General features: G+C 43.2%; 1 long non-coding RNA gene across 1 annotated transcript; it reads left to right on the plus strand.

Moving 5' to 3' along the window:
• Positions 1–10,285: 10,285 nt before the first annotated feature.
• Positions 10,286–22,427, plus strand: LOC142012762 (uncharacterized). Its single transcript, XR_012645458.1, has 3 exons — positions 10,286–10,346; positions 14,274–14,421; positions 21,670–22,427. It is a non-coding gene; the product is annotated as an uncharacterized LOC142012762 (long non-coding RNA).
• Positions 22,428–23,348: the final 921 nt, after the last annotated feature.

Here is a 23,348-nt window from a genome sequence, read left to right on the forward strand (position 1 = left end):
TGGTTGCTACTTGAAAGTGATTTTGCAATCAACACAGATAATATGCTAACTTTCTCATTACAAAGCATATAGACTAATAGAGGTTTTTATCACTGGCATTTATAAGCCCATTGTTTATTTTTCCCCTGCAGACCTTTCATCCTATCCAGCCCCTCAATACTGTACATAAGTAGTGTGCTACAAACAAAAAGAAAAGCTATGTACAATAAGAGCTTTTTAATCCCACGTTCATGGGGAATGGGGGTTGCCAGTTAATCAAATGTTCCAGTTACTCAAGCTTTTTCACCAGACTCAAAAAATGCTTAAGAAATTAAATGAACTTCCTTAACTCTGTACACTTAACTCTATGTACTTAGCTCTGTATACAGTCCTGTCATTTACTGTTTCTCTATGCTCAGGGCCAGCAAAAAATGCAACTTCCACAAACACTGGCAAATGATGCGAGAGAGCTATCAGAACTTTTCCAGTTAACTGACTGTAATTTTTTGGGTTAACAATTGTAAATTGATCATTGTAGTGGCATCTGTGGTAGATGATGGTTACCAAGTTTTCTGGATATTCAAGTGCTGGATAGCAAAGCTTTTACTGTATATGTTGATACCTTCTATTACCTTTCCCCATCCTAAGAGCACTCTTTGTACTAATATAAAATTGAGTTACAACTTCTAAGACAGATGTTGGATTCAAGACAAAGTTATGTTGTGCTTAAGGAAGATGACTGGATATAGTGGTCTTTCTTCCTGCCTCATACCATCCAAAATGCCATTCGCAGTGATCTAGTGCAAGACAAATGCAATGTCCCATCTAATGCTTCCAAAATGGAACTACAAGAAATTGTTCAAAGATAAAGAAGACAAGATCTACGAAAGTGCCTAAATAGAATGGCCAGAGTGTTGCCATCTCTTCTGGGGTCCGTCAAGGAAGATTTCTGTTCCGGATGATGATCTCTAAAAGTTCCTGAGCTTCTTGGAGACCTTGAGCTGCAGCCACACTGAGGAGATTTTCCACTTCCCTAAAGAATATGAAGTCATTATCAACAGAAAATTTTAAGAAACACAAGTACATAGATCAGAATGAACTAGATCCTCTTGCTTTTTTCTGTATACAGGAGTTTGTAACAGCACCATCACTGTAACACTGAAGAATTTCCTAAGAGTTAATTTTTAACTTCATTAAAGGGCAATGCCCTAATTTCCTTCCTATTTCCCCAGGGTCTTTGGAGCTAAGTTTTGTTGAGTTTTCTAACTCAGTGAAATTACAAATTCCTCCCAGCTGTATCACTGATCATCCTAAACACATTTTTCCTACGATTGACTGCAAAATTCCACCTAATTTAATAGTCTTGTTAGGAGAAAAATGTGAGGGATTTGTGACACAGAGGTTTCAAATCATGTGACTTTGTTCAAAACCTTTTTTTCTAGTTTCAAGTCACTTGATGTTGAACTACACAAGCTTTATTTTGAGTTTCAGGTTTGAAAGAACCAAAAAAACCTCCAAAAACCAGAAAAAAGCCCTCAGTCAAATCTGCCATGAAACTCACTTGTTGACTTAGATGTGAAACCTTCAGTTATATTAGATTCAATCAAAACTGAACTCGGATTCATACACAGTGAATGTACAAACTACAAGCTAAGTGAGTGTTCTCTGGATTACTGATCTCACTCTGAACATTTTGTGCAGCTAATGTGCTCCTAAATACAATACAGAGAAAACAGCATTTGAGAGAGACAGAGAAAAGTGGGAGTCTCACTGTCTCCACATTTTCTTAATGGGCTTCATCCAAAGCTCACTGATGTCAGAATCTTTCTATTGACTTCCATGGGTCTTGGATCAGGCCCCAAGATGCTTTGACACCAGAAAGACTATTCTATCTGAAAATTTGACCTTTGTTAGTTATTTCCCCTCTTTGGCCTTGTCTACTATTAGTATTCTACCAGTAGTTCTACTGATGGCAGCGTTAATACAGACTAGCTATTAACTTTGTAACTGCTATCTCACCTAACACTGGTTTGTGAAAGGCAGCACATCCACACTAATTCTTGGCGTCACTCACCGTAAAATGGTGGGTAATTTCAATGCAAATGCTAGTGGAGACTTGATGATTCATAGTGATATTGGGGCTTCCTGTGAGGAAGGAACTGGGTTTCAGCAAAGGAAAATGTTACCCTTTTTCTAGTGACATGGTCATGTTCTTCAGCTTTCCCACAGCCAGGTTAAAGGAGGAGTGTGGATGCCCCTGCTCTGCAGCTTCTCTGAAAGACAGGAAAAAAAGAAATGCATATAGAAAAGGGAGAGAAGGAAGCCCGGAGAGGACGGTCAGTGTCAATGCACTAACCCAGGAAAAGACTGGTATGAGCAAATTGACAGGCTTAAGTGACAATTGTATTTCAAGTGGGAAACATTAGTTCAGGAAAGCACTTAAGTTTCAGGGCTTTTCCTCATTACAGATGGCCTTAAGCACGTTAAAGTGCTCTTCCAGAGTAGGGCCTCTGTTAGTATTACAGGTTGCACTTCTCAAGTCCTGCACACTCTGGACCTCACTAGTCCCAAATGAGAGAATTTGCCGCACTTCCACTGTTTACTGGGCTCTTAGAAGATATTTAGGGGTAAATTACAGCACAGAACACTGACAGCCAGGACTGGTGGCTATAAACAAACTTTATGGGTCCCTGGGAAACTTGGCTATACCCATGATAAGTGGTCATCAGGCTAATAAAAATCATACAGGATTAAGGATGTTGCTGGATGAGAGTGTGCCAGACTACAGAGGTTCAACCTCTAATAGGATTTTTTTCACCCACTAAAGCACAGCTGCTGACATGGACTGTTTTAAACTTCTTTGTCCAAAAGTGTTTGTAAGAGGGATAAAAGCTTAGTTTCAGTTCATTGGTGAAATTACAAGAAAAATCAACATTTTCTATCTCCTGTTGTTACACTTGCTTTGGCATTATAGACCAAATCTTTCCCTCAGCTGTGTACTCTACTCCCATTAACTATAAAGGGAATGGTAGGTAAACACATATGAGAGCAGAACTTGGTCTGAAGCATAGCTAATACTACAAATGGCACAGTAAAGGCAAATGTTGCATATGTTGACAGCTTGCCAGTACCCCAGCCTTATTTTTTTTTACTAGTCTTGGTGTTTCACATGTAAAAGTACATGTAAGTGTTCGTGCAAGTACAGACACCTCCACAAATTACTTACCATTCCTGAGGGTGTATATCTCTTCAGTGCCCATTTGCTGCCTACATAAATGCTTTCAGAAGTATGTAGGGTGATATGGATTTGATTGCAATCAACTTTGGATCAGACTTTATCTATATCTACTGGCAGCTGCAAAAAGCCATGACTGCGGTCTCTGGTGTGAACACTGTCCCCAAGTTATTGTTTCACTTCTCATTAATAGGGCTGTTCTTCTAGCCATTTTGCAGTTCCTGTGGCCGTGGCTGTGCTTGCAGAACAACTGAGTTAAAAGGAAACTGTTTAAAAACCACCTTTAGAGACGGGTCTAATCAAAGTCTCCTCTGAAACATTTAATACTCTCTGATCAGGCTATAAACATCTTTTGCAGAGGGGCAGTTATCTCGCTCTCACAGCAGAAAGCTTTCATGAGCAATAAATTAACAGTGGAGAAAAAAAATCAGACTGCTGATGTCCCTAAGTGATCCTGAGCCTGTATATTTTTTCCCTCTATTGCCTGCTGTTCTGCTGTCCCTCAGAAGGCCTCATTCTTTTCCAGCACAGCAGGCATAGCACTCAGAGGCCTTCAGAATCTCTATTTGTAGGTACTTATATGACGCCCCCATCATCCTCACATTTGAGCACCCCCTGTGTTTTTTTTTTAAAATAGAAATAACAGATGGGAGAATCAGACAGAGAAGTGACATGTTGTCCAAAGCCACAAAGGGAGTCAGTGTCCACGTTAGACCAAGTTCCTCTCTCATAAATTAGAGCAGTTTGGAAACAAACTACCAGAGAAAATATAGCTTGCTTTTCTTCCCTACTCCCCTCCTACAGGAAATCTAAAGATATCTGAGGACCTTTATCCTGGGCAGCAGTGTGGGAAGTTGCCACTTCAGTAATCTTCGCCTTCACCTCACCTGAACCAGTGCATGGCCATCTCCTCGTTCTTTTCCACACCAGCTCCTGGATGTGAAACAAAGACATAGCAAAGAAATGAGGAGAAATTCAGTCAAAATGGATGATGGGGGCCAACAAGGTAACATATGGCACCCACATACACCCCACACACACACACTCACAAGTTCTCTCTTTGCACACATGTATATTCTGAAGGTGAGTTACTCTCTGAGTTGGAGAAATGTTACCTTGCAGATATCTTTGCCCCACAATGTGCTGGGCATTGGGGTATCCCAGGTGAGCATACACGTGAGCCACATGGAAGTGGAAGTTCTCATAACACAGCAAGATGTAAAGCAGAAGGAGGATGGGGACAATCATGGTGAACAACTGTAAAGGATGAGAAAAGAGCCATAATGGAGGGAGCTATAGAAACGGGGGTCCAAATACAGCTAATATTTAATCTAAAGCACTGAAAGCATCTTCACATGCTGTGTTCCAAAGACCAAAGCTAAGGAAGCGTCACAAAATAGTGGCAAATGTAACTTAGCCCTGTGCAGTGGGCTCAGAATCTGATCCAACACCCATAAGAACTGACAGAAAGACTCCATAAATTACAAGACTTAGTAGACGAGGCCCCTACCTTGTCTGTATAATGTGGCAATATGCACTAAACGGGAGTGATTTTTTTTTAAAGTGCACCAAAACTTTACCACTAAGTTGCTCTTGTAAACCTTGATGGTGGGCACTTTAAATTCCTTGGTGAATGGTAACATAGTGCTTTGTGACCTACGGCATGTTTAACGCAAGCCAGTTAGTGGAAAACACACTAGTGCACTTTAGAAATCACACTTTTCTAGTGCACGCTGCCATGATGTTTACACAAACAACTTTTGGTTCTGTTGTAGCAAATTACAGGAATTCCATTATCTAACAGGTCTTTTATGGGATAAGTTCATGAGTTGGCAACAGATTGTGGAGAGAAACTCATTAAAAAAGTTTGTGAGAATGAGTCTCTCTCTCCAGGCGGAGGGGTTCACAGCCAGGTCATTTGCTTTCATGGCTAACTGCATTTATTTGGTATGGATTTGACAGCTATCTCCTTTTTAAACTGTGTGATGTAAGGATTTGTAGCTTCAAATACTACAGGAAGCAAACTTTTGCAGTTCTTTAATTTGGCAGTGGAGTAACAATGGGCTTGATTCTCTTTTCAGCTATGCTGCTGTACATCAGGAGTAACTTCACATATATTGTGTAAAGCAGATAAAATCAGAACCCCACATAGACACCACCTGGACTTACAAAGGGAATTGATGAAGCTGCAAAATCTGTACATTTAATTAAAGGTGTCAGCTCTATGGGAAATGAAATTGATCTGAAGAAGTGGGTCTGTCCCACAAAACCTCATCACCAAATAAAACATTTTGTTAGTCGTTAAAGTGCTACATTTCTGCTGCTTTGTTTTGTTGGAGTACAGACTAACATGGCTACCTCTCTGTTACAGCTCTGTTGATGTTAGACTGCTTTCACCAGTCTATGTGATGACATAGATGCGGATCACTGTGATGAATTGTGCCATGCACTAGACTTCTCACTTGCTCTCAGGCCAGCAATTTGCAGAATGATTTTATTCTCCCTGATCTTTCCCAAGGAGTGGTCCATCATCTCCTCCCCTTGGGAAGATCTTCAGCAAAAGTCATATCCCTCTTTTAGAAGGGTGATTGCTGCAAATATTGAACAAATTGCTAAATAGGTTTGGCTATGTTGATACAAAGGACCTTTGTAGCTGAGCCATAGTTAACACCTCGTGCCTCGCTTTGTTCTTTTATCAGAATATTTGTAAAATAAGAATATTTCCATTTCTGCACTATTGATATTTTTGACTACCCATAGAATTAGCGATAAACTGAAGATGAAGTAATGTAAGCTCATGGTGTTGCAATTTCAGTGTGACTAATGATTAGCGCTTTGTGCCTGAAAAATGCCATATAGACAAAGCACTTTGTAAAGGTGAGCAATCATTATCCAATTTTCCACAGGGGGAAGGAGAGCCATGAAGTAACTTGGCCACAGTCATGAACAGAGCCAGGACGAGAATATAGTTATTCAGGGAACATATCCCCAGCACAATGCTCGCACCTTAGTTTGTCTTGCTAGTGTGTATTTTACAAATGATACGTTATTGCGTATTAGTAGAAAACACATTGGTGTTTGTAACATTATGCTCTGAACAAAGGATTGTGGGACATAGAAGCAAGAGATTATTGGACTGGGCTCCCAACTAGTCACTGCATCCATTTTAGAGTCACTGATAAGGACGCTTAATAGCCCCTTCTTTTAGCTGGCAGAGGAAACCTCTTAATTATTACTGAGAATTGTGTTTGAATCCCACAGTGATAGGAAAATTTGAGGGAGATTGCACAGAGAGAGTGAGTGATGGAAACTGCCAGGAGCATCTGTACCACATTGACTGGGTGAGAGACCAGGTTGGAGTGACACTTCACAGTTGTAGAAATGGTCTAAAGTCTAAATACAAACTTCCTCACTGTTCAGGAGCACTTGGACTCATTGTTCAGATATAGCCCACTGTAGACACAGCTCTGTCCTGTGACATTCAGATCCTGATCTTTATCTTAACTGTCCTGAAAGATTCAATATGAGGGTCCTTTGAGACCCACAGTCCTTGAGTTAAATCCTAGGTGCCAAGGGGCCGTAGTTCTTATTGAAGCCAGCTGGCTCTCAGGATCCCAAAATGTATAGATGTTTCAATCGCATCTCTAGCTGGATCATATTAAAGCTGAGCCCAAGATTAGTAATAGGCAAGTGAAAATGGAGCAAACATCTCCCAGTATTCAGATGTTTAGCTAACAAATTTAGGAACATAGGATTCGCTGGCCTGGATTGGACCTCCAGTCCAACTAGTGTGATATCCTCTTCAGGCAGTGACCAGTGCTTCAGAGAAAAGTTCTGCAAGAACCTTGTTAACATAGCTAGCCATTCCAGCTGATCGCAGGGGCACAAACAATGCATGTGTAAATCTATGAAGATACCATGGCAATATTTGTGAAACCATACTGAATGATCCTGTTTAAACATCTTCCCAAAGGGAGATGATGAACCAATCCTTGGGAAAGGTCATGCAGAATAAAAATATTCTGCAGATTGCTGGCCTGAAGGCAAGAAATCATTGTTACAAAAACCAACTGCTCTTTGATTATTTGAGGACTGTGCTCCAGGAAAGTCACTGAAAGAATGTGACAGTAGTTAATATTTTACCTTTATAGACTTTTTTTACGTACTGTACATATTAAATAATTCATCTGGATAGAGACCTATACGAGAAAACAGCCACTTGAGGACCTCCTCATTCAAACTCTGAAAGAACACAGCAACTTACAAACATGAATAATCAATATGGGAAATGCTCTCTTAGTTCCAACAATGGAGGGTAAAGAGAGCTAGTAAGTTTGCTTTCATAAGACACTCAGGAGGGGACTCAAGAAGAAAGTCTGAAGACATGTCCCACAAGTGACCTCCATGGAGTGGTCCTGCAAAGCTCCGAAGCCAGATGTGAGCAACTCATCAGACAGCATGATTAAGATCCATGGAAATGTTGCCAAGTTTTGTCAATGCTTTCTGATGATGAAGCTTATTTGTACCCCACAGGTGTGGATGGATAGATTTCTCTATGTTGAGGTAGAGGACTAGCAGTGTTGTTTGTTCTCTTCCAGATGGGACATGACTGACTTGCTGAGACCTTTTCATCAGTCCATTATGTAGGTCACCAGTGAGCCATCTTATCAGCAGGTTTGCAGATGGCTGCTGCTAAATCATACAAAGCAACCAGGAAGAAAGCCCTGTATTTTACAGAGCATTTATACATCAAGCAGGCTGCCTCACCTTAGAAAGGACCAATTCAGCCTTTGAAACAAAAACATGATAGTTTCTTGTGCCGAACAGAGTTGTTAAAGATAACCACTAACAGGGGACATGCATCACTCTAGCCTAAGAGCAGCTGGTACAGAGAAGGAGCAGTTACAAACTTGAGCCTTGCTTTTAACAGTAACAAGGAAGTGGGATGAGATCTCTGATCTCCCTTCAAACTCACTGGCTATGTCTACACTACAGAGATCTTCCCACAAAACTTCTGTCGACAGATCATGTCCACACACAAAAGTGGCCAGACTGCCTGGCCCTCTCTCAACAGAACAGCGGACCAGAAGCACAGCAGATGGGGCTGCTCAGTGTCCCGGAAGCCTTGTCTGTCAACAGAGGGGGCCCCAGAACATCCATGTGGCTTTTTTGCTGACATATTCTGTCAAGGAGGTTGTTCTGCCTCGTGGGGGAGAGGCAGAAAGCTGTCGACAAAAGTGCCAAGTTCCATTGACAGCATGTCAACAGAATGTATTTTTAGCGTGGATGCACTGTGGGTTTTGTCAGAAAAACCCTCCAGTGTAGACATAGCCACTGTGTCTACTGCAGTTGGTAATCCCCATAACTGACACAAACCATTGCCCTGCTGATGCAGCACTGAATTATATTGCTCTTGTGAAAGGACAGGAAGTATGGCAGAGTGAGCATGTATTTGTGAAGCACATTCCTGTGTTGTGAATTCAGACTTGGGGACTCTCCCAACACTGAGGGTGAAAGAAAAAAAGAACTCATTTAACTCCAGCTGTCACTGATACTAGAGCTTTGCACGAGAGAAAGTGAAGGAATCTGATTAAATTGGTGCCAGAGTCAGGAAACATGCAAGGTCTATTTAACCCTCTTAAATACAAATGGCAGAAAGTCCATGGCTCCAAAATACAACCCAGTCTTTCTACGGAACAAGCTGTTGCTCATCTCCCTGTGTTTTTTCCTTTGATATTTTTATATTTTGTAAATTTATTTTCAAATGTGTCCAGGTACCAGATTCTGCTCTCCTTAATACCACTCCAGAGTGAGAGTAACTTCTTTGACAGCAATGAAGTTACTCCTCCTTCAGCTCCATGTAGCCTGTGAACAGAAAGTGGCTACAGGTAGGTTAAATGCAACTGCACAATTTGTTTGTTCAGCACTGAAGCAGAAAGAACCACAGTGGCAGTTGCTGCTCCCATAGTAGGGGTACCATACTTTGAGTCCGATAGTCCCAAATTTAGAGGCTTGAAACCTGAAACCAATTTCTCTAAGAAAACTGCCTACATTTGCAATAGGAGTGAGGGGGGTAGTTAGTCTTTCTTGAAACTCTGCCCTCTGGAAGCCTTGCCTCTGGCTCTCCTACCAGGCCACCTTTACAGACCCTTTTTTCAGCTATTGCAAAAGTGCTTCAGCCATCCTGCTGCCTCATCAACTCTGTCACAGCATAAGGTCATTTCAAATAAGTTGCACCCAGAACCAAAGCCATGCTCCAATAAAATCTTTAAAAGGACTGTGGTCTGTTAGCGACCTTCCATAGGTCTCCTCCTTTATTTGTGCTGTCTTAACTATCACTGAAAGCTTCAGTATACTGTTTACACAAGAAGAAGCAGACTAGGGCACTTTACAAGTGTCTTCAAGGATATCCCACCCTCAGGGTGCTCTGCCCTTGCAAGATCTGACCCCCACATCATATCTGACCATAAGGGACTTTACTGTTCATGCACAACAGCAATGAAAAACATTTGCTGATCTAAATGCAGAAAAAGTACAATATAATGGAAATGAGTGGTGGCATTTTGTAAACTGCCATTACAAAAGCATATGCACAGACTCCACCAAATCCACTGACAATGGATCTAGATGGAACTTAGTACATAAATTGACACCCAGGTGATGACAATTCTGCCACCCATCCCACGTTCCAGGGCTGCACACTCACCTCCCATTTACTCCAGTTGGCATGAGTTGGTTTCTTACTTCTGTGAGAAAGATTCGTTGCCCCCGTTTCAGCCCCAGCTGCATGGCTCCTTCCTTTTGGTTTCCGCTGTACCATGGGCTTCATGTTCCTCACAGCTCTCTCATCCCTGCTTCGAACCATCTTGCTTTAACCAAGCATGATCTGCTCCCATTCTCCGTCCCTACCCAATCCCAACTCTCCCCTATTGCTGGTTACATGCCATTGTTCTCTTTCCTGATTTATGCCACAGATGACCCAGCTGCCTCTCTGTGATAAGGAGAATGAGTATACAGCCATGAGACAAAGAAGAAACAGATTGAGCAGTCTGCATTTAACCTTTACAGTGCCAGAAGTCTCCAGCTTCCCTCAGAATTTTCTCCTCTGCTGCAAGTCTGTCAGTCAGAAGAGGTGAGTCTTAGGCTGTGTCCACACTATGGGATAAATTCAAATTTAAGGTAGTTAGCTCAATATTACCATGTGACTGTCTTCACTGTAAATACCATTAGCTCAATTTAGGGAGCACTAATATTGCAGTTACCTGACGGGTATAGCATCAAGCTCAAGTTCAGAAATTCAATTAAAAGCCAGTGTGGAAGCGTCATGTCTTAAAATCCAATTTATTAGCCTCCAGACGTTCCCATATATAACCCACAGTGCCCCTCACTGCTCCGTCCTGGCCACTGCTCTCCAGTTAATTAGGTAATAGGAAGACCATGAATTTCCAAGTGGGAGCAGCAAGCCTTTGGCTGTGGGCTCATGTTTATATGAGAGCCTGGGAAATGTCTTTCTTTTTTTGCTATTAGCGCTGTGAGTGCGTCTACCCATTACAAATAGCCCCTGCAGGGAATATATAGTTCTGTCTCTCCACTTATTATTTTTTCCTGTGCTGCCTGATGCCGGCCACTGCCCCGTCACACCACATGGCAACCAGGCTGTTGTGGGGGTCTTGGGGCTGCTGGATATGAAAGAGTTTACTGTACTAATGTTTGAGTCATTATTTCTTAACTTTATTACTACATGGCTGCGTCTACACGTGCACGCTACTTCGAAGTAGCGGCAGTAACTTCGAAATAGCGCCCGTCACGTCTACACGTGTTGGGCGCTATTTCGAAGTTGAAATCGACGTTAGGCGGCGAGACGTCGAAGTCGCTAACCCCATGAGCGGATGGGAATAGCGCCCTACTTCGACGTTCAACATCGAAGTAGGGATGTGTAGACGATCCGCGTCCCGCAACATCGAAATAGCGGGGTCCTCCATGGCGGCCATCAGCTGGGGGGTTGAGAGATACTCTCTCTCCAGCCCTTGCGGGGCTCTGTGGTCACCGTGGGCAGCAGCCCTTAGCCCAGGGCTTCTGGCTGCTGCTGCTGCAGCTGGGGGTCCGTGCTGCATATACAGGGTCTGCAACTAGTTGTTGGCTCTTTGTATCTTGCACTGTTTAATGAAAGTGTGTCTGGGAGGGGCCCTTTAAGGGAGCGACTTGCTGTTGAGTCCGCCCCGTGACCCTGTCTGCAGCTGTGCCTGGCTCCCTTATTTCGATGTGTGCTACTTTGGCGTGTAGACGTTCCCTCGCTGTGCCTATTTCGATGTTGGGCTGAGCAACGTCGAAGTTGAACATCGACGTTGCCAGCCCTGGAGGACATGTAGACGTTATTCATCGAAATAGCCTATTTCGATGTTGCTACATCGAAATAAGCTATTTCGAAGTTGGGTGCACGTGTAGACGTAGCCCATATGATGTAGAGGCCCTAATCAGGATTAGAGACCTATTATATTATGCCAAGTGTAATAAAAAAGTGAATACACTGTTCCTGTCCCCAGGATCCAGTATGTCCTCCAGGTAGTACCTGCAGATGAGAAATAAAGTTGGTGAGAGTTATTGGGCATATGAAAAAATTGCAGGCTAAGAGAGAGAGGATTTTTTTATTAGCGAGCAAGTTGGAAGTAAGAGGCCAAAATCAATAGTCAATTCTTCAAGAACCAACTGTTAATATAATAGATAAACAGATGCATAACATTATCTGAACACCATCTGGGGAACTACCATAGAGATAAAGCTAGCTCTTCATTTCTAAAACAAAAGTTGCATTTTACCATGGAATAACTAAGATATATTAGCTGTCCTGCTGTAAAATCCTAGCAGAAATAAGGCAATGTAGTTTTAGTGTGAGGTAAACCAGGTGACGCCAACCAGAGGTAGGGCTGCAATGCTGACCTTGCGTGGCTACTTAGCTGTGAGAACTACAAGAACCTTGCCTCCATTAGGCTTTTACCAGGAGATAAGTGTCTTGGTAGTGAAGACGTATCCTTAACCTTCTACAGAAATAAGGGTTGCATAGTTTATATTTCAGATACTTATTTTCATTTCTTAAATTATGCTGCCACTATGTGGCCAATTCATTTTGTTCATTTAAACTAGGGATCCCAACCTATGGGTTGTCACCCAAACATGGATCATGATTAGATTTTGAAAGGGTCACCGGCTGGGTGGCTCCAAGCTGCATGTGGCTCTTAAAGGAGCCATTTGCAGCTCTGATGCCGCTCACTTCTCCAGCTCTCAGTCCCTGCCCTGCCCTGCGGTGCTGAAATTAAGTTCAATTTAATTGGTTTAATGGCCAGCAGGAGGGAGCTGGCTGTTAAGCCAATTGAATTGAGTCCCATTTCAGCACAGCAGGGCAGGCACCTGCCTGCGCTGTATGTGGGGGAAGGAAATAGGAGGGCTGGGGAGCAAAGCAGAGGAGGCGGCAGTGGCCCAATGAAGGAACAGCAGGGGGCAGCAGAGGCTGTGTGTGGAACTCGTGTGAGGTAGGTGGGGTGGCAGAGGGAGGATGACAGAGGTTTAAGCCTGGGGACTGGGGCAACAGAGGGAGGGCTGAAAGGGGTTTAAGCCTGGGGATGGAGGGGCAGGGCTGAGAGATGGCCAGGGCTCTGTGCCCCAGCCATCTCCCAGCCTGGCCGGGAATCCTGTGGCTGGTGTTGCCGGCCAGGGCTCTCTGCCCTAGCCAGCTCCCAGCTGCAGCGCTACCAGGGCAGCACCCCACCACTCTCTCCCAGCGTTTTGGAAATCTTATGCAGGACAGACAGCCCTGGCTGGGGATCCCGCGGGTGGGACTGCCCATCCTGCATAAGTTTTCCAAAAGCTGGCAACCCTAGCCAGACAGTTTAAGCCTGGGTGTGGGGGGATGGTGGGAGCTGAGAGGGGTTTAAGCCTGGTGGTGGGGAGTGGGGAAGCTGAGAGGGGTTTAAGTCAGGGGAGTGGGGGGGGCGCATTTTGGGGCTGAGAGGGTTTTAAGCCAGGAGGTAGGGAGATGCATTTTTCCCAGGGAAGAACCTCCCCAGGCCCACCATCACTTTTGAATTGCTTTGAGTCACTAAGTCTTCCTGAATTGTCAAAATGGGTTCCCATCCCCAAAAGGATAGGGATTGCTGATTTAAAATAGCATTTTGGAAGTTTTTTTTCCCACACTTTGACAAAATTGGCTGTTGCATCTGTAAGTGCATTGAGATGTTGATACCAGTGTTTGCAACTGATTACAGTATGTTAAGAATGTAACAACAAAATCCCATCTTGTATGTAATCTACATGTTGTTAATATAGCCACTTGTAGAGAGGTACACAAAATATTTATATTCATTCTGATGTGTAGTTTATGTTTAGTGAAATAAATATTCTTGTTGACATAGAACATGTCTTGATGTTTGGAGTCCTTTGCTATAGTTGGCTAAATTAAGCGTGCATAATATTTATGTAATGTTTTAATATCTAATTTTTAATTTATGTTAGTACTAGTTGGTATACACTTTTGTCCATCCAGCTGTGGTCTTGATTTTGTAAACACCACGCTGTGCTGAGGTGAAAATAGGTAGTAAGTAACTCAGGATATTGACACCAGAAACAAATAACAGGTATAATAAAGGTACATATTCCAACAACTCTTGAAAAGCCTCCTAGTAACTATATGCTGCCTCATCCCCCTTCTACAATAAAACTAGCAGAAAGTATTAATGGAAGAGAAAATCCACCAGGATTTTCTCTTCTGATTGTTCCAGAGATGGGGTGGGATTCTCGTGTGTCCTTCCATCCTCACAGAAAGAGCCAAGATGGAACACTGCTTCCATGAAGGAACATTTCGGTCAAGTCCAGTCTATAGTCTGCTGGACACCACAGAATTTTCCTCTTTCTACCCAGTCCTGGCATTTATCCACGGAAAGAGCCAGTCTCCTCCTACAATCTCTATTTTTTCTCCTTTTACCTTTGAGTAAAGAAATTAGAGTTGGAGGATTTACTCAAACTGAAAGACAATACTTACATGTTTCTAAAATGACTGACGAACTAGACCCTACTTACCTCTGGAGTTGCCTGGAGTTGCTGAAGAAGGAATGGATGCCTATGAACCTGGAGAATTAATAGGAATCTGCCAGCTGTCAACATCTGGGAGGGCAGGAAGGAAAGACATGGAAACCAACGGTGCTTGACTGGAAACGGTAAAACTCATCTACGTGTTCTTAATTTTTCTCTTTTGTTTTAAACTTTGCTTGCTTTTTATCCCCAATTAAGTGTGTGGTAAATAGATTGATTGCAGGAGGAGTATTGTAATTGACCAGTAAAAGAATTACGCCTTGTGTTTTCAATCTACGTTCAATCTATACATATCAAACTGCATCAGATTGGTGAGGTCATAAAAACAAAAACAAAAAATTCATTCTGATTAAAGTGAAATCCACATTTGGACGGTACAGTCATTATTTTGTTAGTTCAAATATCGACTATGCCTGCACCACACAGCACTGCATGGCCTCACACTAGGCTTACATTTGCTTCATTCATAAGGACTGAAGAAATTTCTGCACAAGAGGGTGTTGCCCCTGATTCACTCCAATGCTTAGCCAGTATTTGGGGCCCTGCCCCTGAAAGGAGTTAATACTGAGTATTTGAATATGATATTTCTTTAGTGCAATCCTGTTTATATACAAAGAATGTACACAAACCCTATTACCCTGAACACAGTAAAAACAAAGAGCAGGAATCTCCTCCTACAGAAATCTAGGTCTTCATTTCCAGTGAATACTGTACCTAAAAGAAGCTCTGTCTCCAGATCATCCCTAGATCACACCCACCATTTCCTCTCCTGTTTGCTTTCTGACTCTCTTACACACATGGTCAGTCCTCTGCACTGTCTCTGCATTTGTAAACAGTCTTCCGAGAAACCCTTAAACCCACAAGACTTAGCTTGCGATTGGCCTAGCCGTACAGCTCATTGCTTGGGACAATCACTTCCTGTAGTCAACTCTCACTACGCAACGGAACATTCATTTGCTCTTTCTAGTTAGTCTGAATGAAGGTTGGTTAGTGCACACATCAGCTTTAACCAAGCATGTGATTGCTCTATGGATCAAGGACACGCTTAATGGCAGCCATTAATACCTTGCCCCCACGGTTAGATTAAAAAAGGGGCTTTACATTTGCTAAAAAGATCTACAGTCTTCCAAAAGAGCAGATCTTAAATGAGGCCCCCTTTTTCCAGGGCCTGGTGCAACAGCCACCTAAGCCCCTGCATTTTGGCCCTGTCTGGGGATAGGAGGAGTGACATGTCTCTATGCTCTGCCATTTCCCTTCTCCTCTGCCCTGGGGCTGGAGCTGAAATTCCATCCCTCTGCTTCCCTTGCCTGCAGCCTCCACCCCCGCAGCTCCCATTGTCAGGGAATCATGGCCAGTAGGAGCTGCATGGGGCAGTGCCTGCAGGAGAGCACAGGGTAGTGCACAGAGCAATTTGTCCTCTTCACTCCCCAGTACCTGCCCAACCAAAGGGTAGCTACCCCTCCTAAGTGCCCCACACCAACCCCTTGCACCAATCCTGAGCCCCTCCCACCGAGACCTGACACCCACACTCCAATCTCCTGTCCTGAGCCCTCCCAGACCTTGCTCCCTCACCTCCTGGCCTGAGTCCGCTTCTGAACTCCAAACCTCTCTGCCCCAGCCTGTACCACAAATCCCTCATCCCCAGCCCCACCCTCAAGCTTGCACCCATAGTCCAAACCCTCACCTCCTCGCACAGCCAACCTAATGTCTCACCCCTCAGCTCCCTCCTGCACTCTGAGCCTCTCATTTTTGGCCCCAGCCCAAAGCCTAATGGGGAGGGGGGGTCCCACAAAATCTGACAGCCCCAGGCCTCAGACGAGTTCATTCAACCCTGCTTCTAGCATATCAATTGTTCACCTGTTTTCTCATCTGACTTATTCACAATTTACTTTCTCTCTGACAAAATCATATTCAATTTTTGCCTCATACAGGTTTAGCCAACATACTAAAAATAGATTGTACTATGTACTACCATTGTCAATGGGGATAATTACAACAGGACCCTGTCAGTCAGGCCTAGTAGTCTCAGAGATCCTGAAATGTCTGTGAGAAACAAAGTTTGGTTTTCTCTACTGTTTTGGAAATCAAACCCAATTCATAACTAGGTCCCAAGAGTGAAACCATGGGTAATATTAAAGGAGAAACTGAAGCATTCACCAAGAAAAGGAGACTGGGAGCAGCGGGGACAAGGGGAGATAACTTCTGTGCCTGAAAAGAATAGGTTTGTAAGGAGGAATTATGATTTGGTAGAGTCTGTAGCAAATACAGCTCCCATTTGGACTTATAGATCAAACCTTTCACTTACAGTCCTCTCCTATACTAGAAGTACGTTCTTTCATCAGCAGAACTGAGCGAGGAGAACATAAAAATCTATACCAACCAGTCTTTATGGCCCTGTTAATAGGAGCCATAAGGGACTACAATCAATATGTAACTATAGACAAATGGGGAGTTTGTGTGTCTCTGACCAGCAGCGTGCAGCACAAATGCCATGGTCAGATTTACTGCAGATTCTTAAAGAACTGTTTATTGATGCCAAACTGATAAATATACCAGTTAAAGCCAACTATTTTTTCCATGCACCATTGCACACAATACATGAGTGTCATCAGAGGACATTGATCTTCCTTAATTCAGCTCTATGAGTCAGCTGGGAAAGTTAACTAATGCAAAGAAGCACTATGTCAGTGTAGCAAAATCAGCTAAGGCAGGGGAACTTTTAGAAGAACACAACTTCAACAAGTTTAAAACATGCTTCAGTCTGGCAGTGCAATAAAGATCAATCCATGCTACAGTTTTGGACATTGCAGGATAAAAGCACAAAATGGGAACAAAGTGTTAATGCAGCTTGGTTCCTTCTCTGCTATAAGGCCAACATGGTTTAGCTGTTTTTAGTGAGGGGAAGCTCGCAGACCAGATTTCACCCTATTCCTGCCTGGTTGATCTTACTGGTTAGAGGGGGCCTAGGTCAAAAGTACTGCAAAAATATTGAAATCAGTGGGAGTCAAGAACTTAAATACCTTTGAGGATATAAGCCTAATTAACATGGGGCCAACAGAATTGCCAGGGCCCAGGGCAAGGTGAGTAGGGGGCAGCTCCAAGCTCCCGAAAGGGGTGGGACCGGGGTGGAGGGACCTGAGGCAGCCAGCTCTCAGCACTGAGCTGTGCCATGCACCCCCAGCCAGCCCTTAGCACTGACCATTAGCAACAGCAGCTGGGAGCCCTCCGTCCTTTTGCATCACCAAGTCCCAGGGCCCTTGCCCCCTGTCTCCTCATAGCGAGCCAGCTAATTAACATGAAAAAGCTACAAATTAAACACTAAAGAATGTGTCTATAGTGAGAATTAAATAGTGCTCCCTTAGCAAAGGGACTTACTGCAGAAGGAACATAACCAGCCATACGTCTTCAGAAAAGACATGAGTGTAGGCCCGAATAAAGGTACAAAAACAAGGTGACATGAGTTTCCTCCTTCAAAAGGAAAGTTGAAGCCTTGCAATGGCAGTTAAGAGTGCTATGTTCAGCCTTCCACTAGACACCAGCCAAGTCAATCGATCGCTCTGTGACACACACACTTCCCCAGCTATAAAGTGGAAATAGTAATTCTTTCTCTTACCCTGGTCTATAGGGACTGTAAGGGTTTGGGACAGAGCCTGTCACTCACTAGGGGCTTATATAACACCTACTACAATCAGGCTGGCCCTTTCCTCAGCTGGGGTTGCTAGGTACTACAAAGATATAAATAATAATACTGTGATAAAGAAAAAGGACATGATAATGCACAATGCAGCTTAGCTAATATGAAAAGAGGGTCTCGTAATGGGAAGCATTGGGCAATCTTAATAATAAGCAATGCTGCCATCTCTGTCCATAATAAAAGCAAGCCATAAAAACCCTACCGTCACAAGCTTCTCAGCCTGGACACAGGAGCCTATAGGCAGGCCACCCCATTGTCTTTGATCAGTATCAACACCATTAAATACCCTCAATTATCAGCCCTAAACGCTTTTCTTTACAGCTTCTACCACTTGTGAGGTTTAGTGCATATGAACACTCTGGGTACATCTACACTTACTGGAAAATCAACATGGTGGTGGTTGCCCTTCCAGGGTTTGATTTAGCACGCCTAGTAGGGCTGCTCTAAATCCAATGATATGGGCTGCACTTTCCACCCTGGCAGTCCTCGCAGTTGCGAGCAGTAAGGCAAGTTGATGGCAGAATTTCTCCGGTCAGCTTCCTGCTGTGGGGATGGCAGGAAAAATCGATTTAGGGTACATTGACTCCAGCTATGCAATTCACATAGCTGGAGTGGGGTATCTTAAATCAATTTTTCCCCATAGTGTAAACCTGGCTTTAGCTCATGGCAAGGTGGGATATAAATCTATCTTCCACTAGCCAGGAAAACATTATGGCTACATCTACACTAGCACACTACGTCCAAGTAGCCTATTTCAATGTAAGAACATTGAAATAGGCTACTTCGATGTGTATCCTCTACACGTCCTCCAGGGCTGGTGTCATCGACATTCAACGTTGAAGTAGCGACAGAGAATGTCAAAAGGAGCCGCCCCAGAAGGAAATGCGGAGCGTCCACACACACACACACACACACACACACACGTGCTCCCCATCAAAATAAGGGGCCAGCAAAGCCCCAAGCCGCTCCCTTAAAGGGCCCCTCCCAGACACACTCAGCCTGCACAGCACGAGATCCACAGAGCCAATAACTGGTTGCAGACCCTGTGCATGCAGCATGGACCCCCAGCTGCAGCAGCAGCAGCACCAGCCAGAAGCCCTGGGCTAAGGGCTGCTGCATGCAGTGACCATAGAGCCCCACGGGCTGGACAGATTAAAGTACACTTTTAGGTCCACACACATATAGGGTGCGTCTACACTAGCCAGCTACTTTGAAGTAGCTGGCACAACGTGGAAATAGTACATTTGTGTGGCTAGTCATTTGTGGTTTAAAAATATCTTCTTTCAGTAAGGAAAAAAATGGTACATTATGTTAAACTGGAGCTGAGTGATAACACATAATTAACTAAATCTCTTCTCCTCAAAATAACACTGTTTGTTACACGCGAGCCTATACAAATTAAAAAATTGTGGTGGAAGTAGCCAAATGAACCAGCAAAGGAGTGGGGGGAAGGGAAGAGTGCTTCTCTGGGACAGAATTATTTTTGTTTCTTCAGCTCTGTTGTTACAGAGCTTTCTAGCGTACATCCTAGACTAGACCTGCTTTCTTCTTAGAAATTCCCTTTTCTTAAACCAGCTGCGTTATTCCCAAAATGTCTATTGGAGCCCAGTTTCCAGGCCCTTTGCAGAGAAAAGGGAGGAACTAGTCTTTTGAGGCACCTCATATTTGTAACTCCATATTCAGATCACTTGGCAGGGATTAGTACATTTTAGATTTGTTTAGCCAACATGCAGAAACACACCTTCTTCAGCTCTAGATTCCTACAGCACTACAATATTTAGTAATACTTAGTATTAGCAAGCAATGATGTGGAAGTGAATTTCCAAAATGGTGTCTAGAAAAGCATGTTACTATTTCTACTTTGTCTTTGGATCCTGCTATCATCATTCTGATACAGAAAGGCTTGGCAAAATCTAGCTCTACCAAAAAGTGTGTAGAATATGATCCAATGAACAGTCTGGACTACTATGAGTAAACAGCATGAGGTGTGACCTCCCAGTATTTATATTAATAAGTAGTGGACTGTTGCCCAAAATGACTGAGCCTCAATTAGCAAAATGCCCCTTTCCTCACCTTCTGCTATCCCCAGAAAGCTGAATATACCTCAAAAGTGTGGTGGAAGGAAAAGAATTGTGGTGGAGGACAAGGAAGGATGGTGGTCAACTGAGAAGTAAATGTGTGCCCTCTACTGTCTCCTCCCCTTTTGGAACTGAGATATTTCTATTCTAAAGCATAGACCGAGCACAAACTGTACTTCTCCCTGTGGTGTTCTTTCATAGTCTGCTGACTGCCTCCTTGCTCCTAACCATCACCAATCAACCCAAACCTTAGGCCCGGTCTACATTAATGGAGAAGACTGAATTAAGATATGCAACTCCAGCTATGTTAATAATGTAGCTGGAGTCAACATACCTTAATTCATACTTCTGCAACGGGATTGAACAATCCTATCAAGCTCCTTTACTTCTTGTGAGGAGCAGCAGTACTGGTGCCTATGGTGGCACCCTTTGAGTTTGATTTAGCGTGGCCCTATCAGGCTTGCTAAATCAAACTCCAACAGATTAACCATGGCAGCATTGATCTTCTGCTGAATGTAGACAAGCCCTTAGTTCATGAACTGATCTCATTTCCACTGCACACAGGAGCCCATTTGTTCTTCTCCCAATTTAGACCTATCCCAAGTTTCTTCCAACTAATCCTCCATTTGCTCAGAAACACAGCTATGCTCAGAACACTGAGGCAATACAAAATTGGTATCCACATCTGCAAAAATTATCCGTGGCTATCTCTTTCCACTGATGTGGATACCCATGGATATAAAGCAGATATCCATGGATTTGGAAACAACTCATACCTAATCTCTCCAAAATTCAGAATTTGCTCTCCTCCAAACACAAAATATAGGCTATACACCTGGTCCACATATACAAAACACTCTGACAGACTTGCTCTGTTTGTTGCTGCACTTGGAGAAAGAGGGAAGACCTCTGGCTGCAGAAAGCCCTGAATCTTAATTCTGACTTGAAGATAATCAGCATCATAAAAGTCTGGTATGCCCTTCTAAGTACCTCCTAGCTGTGTTTCCCTGTAAGTTTCTGCCTTTCCTAGCATGATGGGTCACTGATCTTGACTGGGGCTCTAGGCACTAATGCAATACAATTTTATGGAATATATGTATTCCCCTTTGTAGAAGGAAGGTCTTGTGTTTGTTAAAGCAGAAGAGTCTGAGGCTTGGTCTACGCTAGGAGGTTAGGTAGAATTTAGGTGACTTAGGCCAAATTTCTGAGAGTCAGTCCGCACTAAGGGAGCCGTTCTGTTGACATGAAGGGCTCCTAAGGTTGATTTTTATACCCCTGCTTTTTCACAAGGAGTAACACCAAATTCAACCTTGCATGGTCAACCACTTTTCATGGAGCTGCTAATCAGAGAGGCTTTGAAAAACAGCTTTATGAGAATGACTGGACAGTGACATGACAGTCATGTCTGTTGCTCTTAAGGAGGTCCTCCCTGAATGACATGTGCTTGCCTGTAAAGCCTGTAAGCTCCTCTCCTCCCCCCACTGCAACCCAAGTAATAGACACTGGTTTTTTAAAGCTGAATTGTTTTTATTCATGGGACACTAAAACAGATTTTTTGCACATCCCATACAAGTGGCCAAACCAATGTGTTATTATTTCAGGCGGATGTGAGTGTTGACAGAAGGAAGGGCAAACCTGCCTGGGGCATCTCACTCAAAAGGGATCGTGGCTGTGAATCCTGAGTCAAAACAGGAATTTAACTACCTTTGAAGAATTTATGCCCTGCCCCTTGATATTTCCTACCGGAGAACAACTGCTGTTCAGGTTGATGGGTGAAGGAGGGAGGTTGGAATCCCTTTCTTAGGTATTTTTGTGCATTGGATGCTTCATCCGTGGTTGAGAATGCCAATGTATAGCAGGGCATACATAAAAGTTTATCTGTGGATCTGGCCAGAGGTATCTACAGAGGCAGATGAGGACCTAGAGGAGTTCTCAAAAGTATGTGGATACACAAGTCAAACTGACTGTGATGGAAATTGAGTGCCTGAGGCACAGTTAAAAATCCCACATCTTTAGACATCCAAATAACATTGGAAAGGTGTCCTCTTGTCACCAAAGATATCTAACAAAGCCATCAAATTGTCTTCTCCCTCTAAAATAGAATTTATTATAAAATGCTAATGGCACAGTCAAAATGCCAATGCTGTAATATCAAAAAGGGCTACCTGTTTAAATCATCAGATAAGTGTAACTTTCATTGAGCAAAGTATGTGCAGAATCCATGTGGAGTAATTTGTACAAGTGCTTCTTATTTTTGTAACTTGCAAGACCCACTCATCACTAATGCTTTGGGATGTATGTACATAAAAATATATTAAAACTTTTGACCAAAGTTAAAGTGACACCTGCCTTCCCCAGATTATTGCAGCAAATTGCCTTATTATCCTGTCTAGCAAAAGTCTGAAAATGACCTTATCTTGCACTAATGATTAGAACTTGTTGACTTTTCTCTACCAGACTACTGATTTGTCAAAATTTTAAACATTCGGTAGAGACGGCATAATTTTGATGAAGGCCAGGTGGAAAGCCAGCAGGATTCTAGTGGAACCCTGCCAGGCTTTCTGCTTGCCAGACTGTTGAGCCTGGGAGTGCTAGTTCCCAAACTCATGGTTTCTTGACAGCCTGAGTGTCCAGTGCCCAAGATTAGCCACAGTAACTTTCCGTGTAACAGGGACTCCATCGTTTGCCTTGTTGTGGAAAACATCTACATTTAAGCTTTTGCTTTAATTATGAACAAAATCAATGTGAGTTAAATAATCTTGTTGAAGGATTGCAGTTTCTCAGCACAGTAATGATAATTCAGGATGAGAAATGAATTCCTAAATTGAGAGTGCTTCAAGAACAATCTCCTGCTGTGACATCCAAGCTTGTGACAGCTGAATTAGGAATTATCTCAACAGTATTTAATATCAGGTTATTCAAAAATATTGCAAGATGTTGAATAGTTATAGAAAAAACTTCTAGATCTTGGCAAAATACCTACACCGGGTTTTAAATGAGTGTAGATTGCCAGTTGATTTTTAACTAAAGGTTTGGAGCTTGAGAAGACATATACACGGAGCGCTGCAACATGCCTCCAAAGATTCGACTTTGAGAAGGGTGAACGTTAAGAACCCTCAATGATCTTAAGCTTGCTCCATTGGAAACACCAGTCCTATAGCCACAGTTGAATGCCTTAGCGCTATGGTATTCTATGTAACAATGGGTGAGATTCTTTGAAATAAACCGGAAGGTCCCACAATATTTCACCCTTCCATCAGCCTGGGGTCAGCAGGCAGTA

This window comes from Carettochelys insculpta, chromosome 4 (assembly GCF_033958435.1).
Source record: "Carettochelys insculpta isolate YL-2023 chromosome 4, ASM3395843v1, whole genome shotgun sequence".
Taxonomy (NCBI): domain Eukaryota; kingdom Metazoa; phylum Chordata; order Testudines; family Carettochelyidae; genus Carettochelys; species Carettochelys insculpta.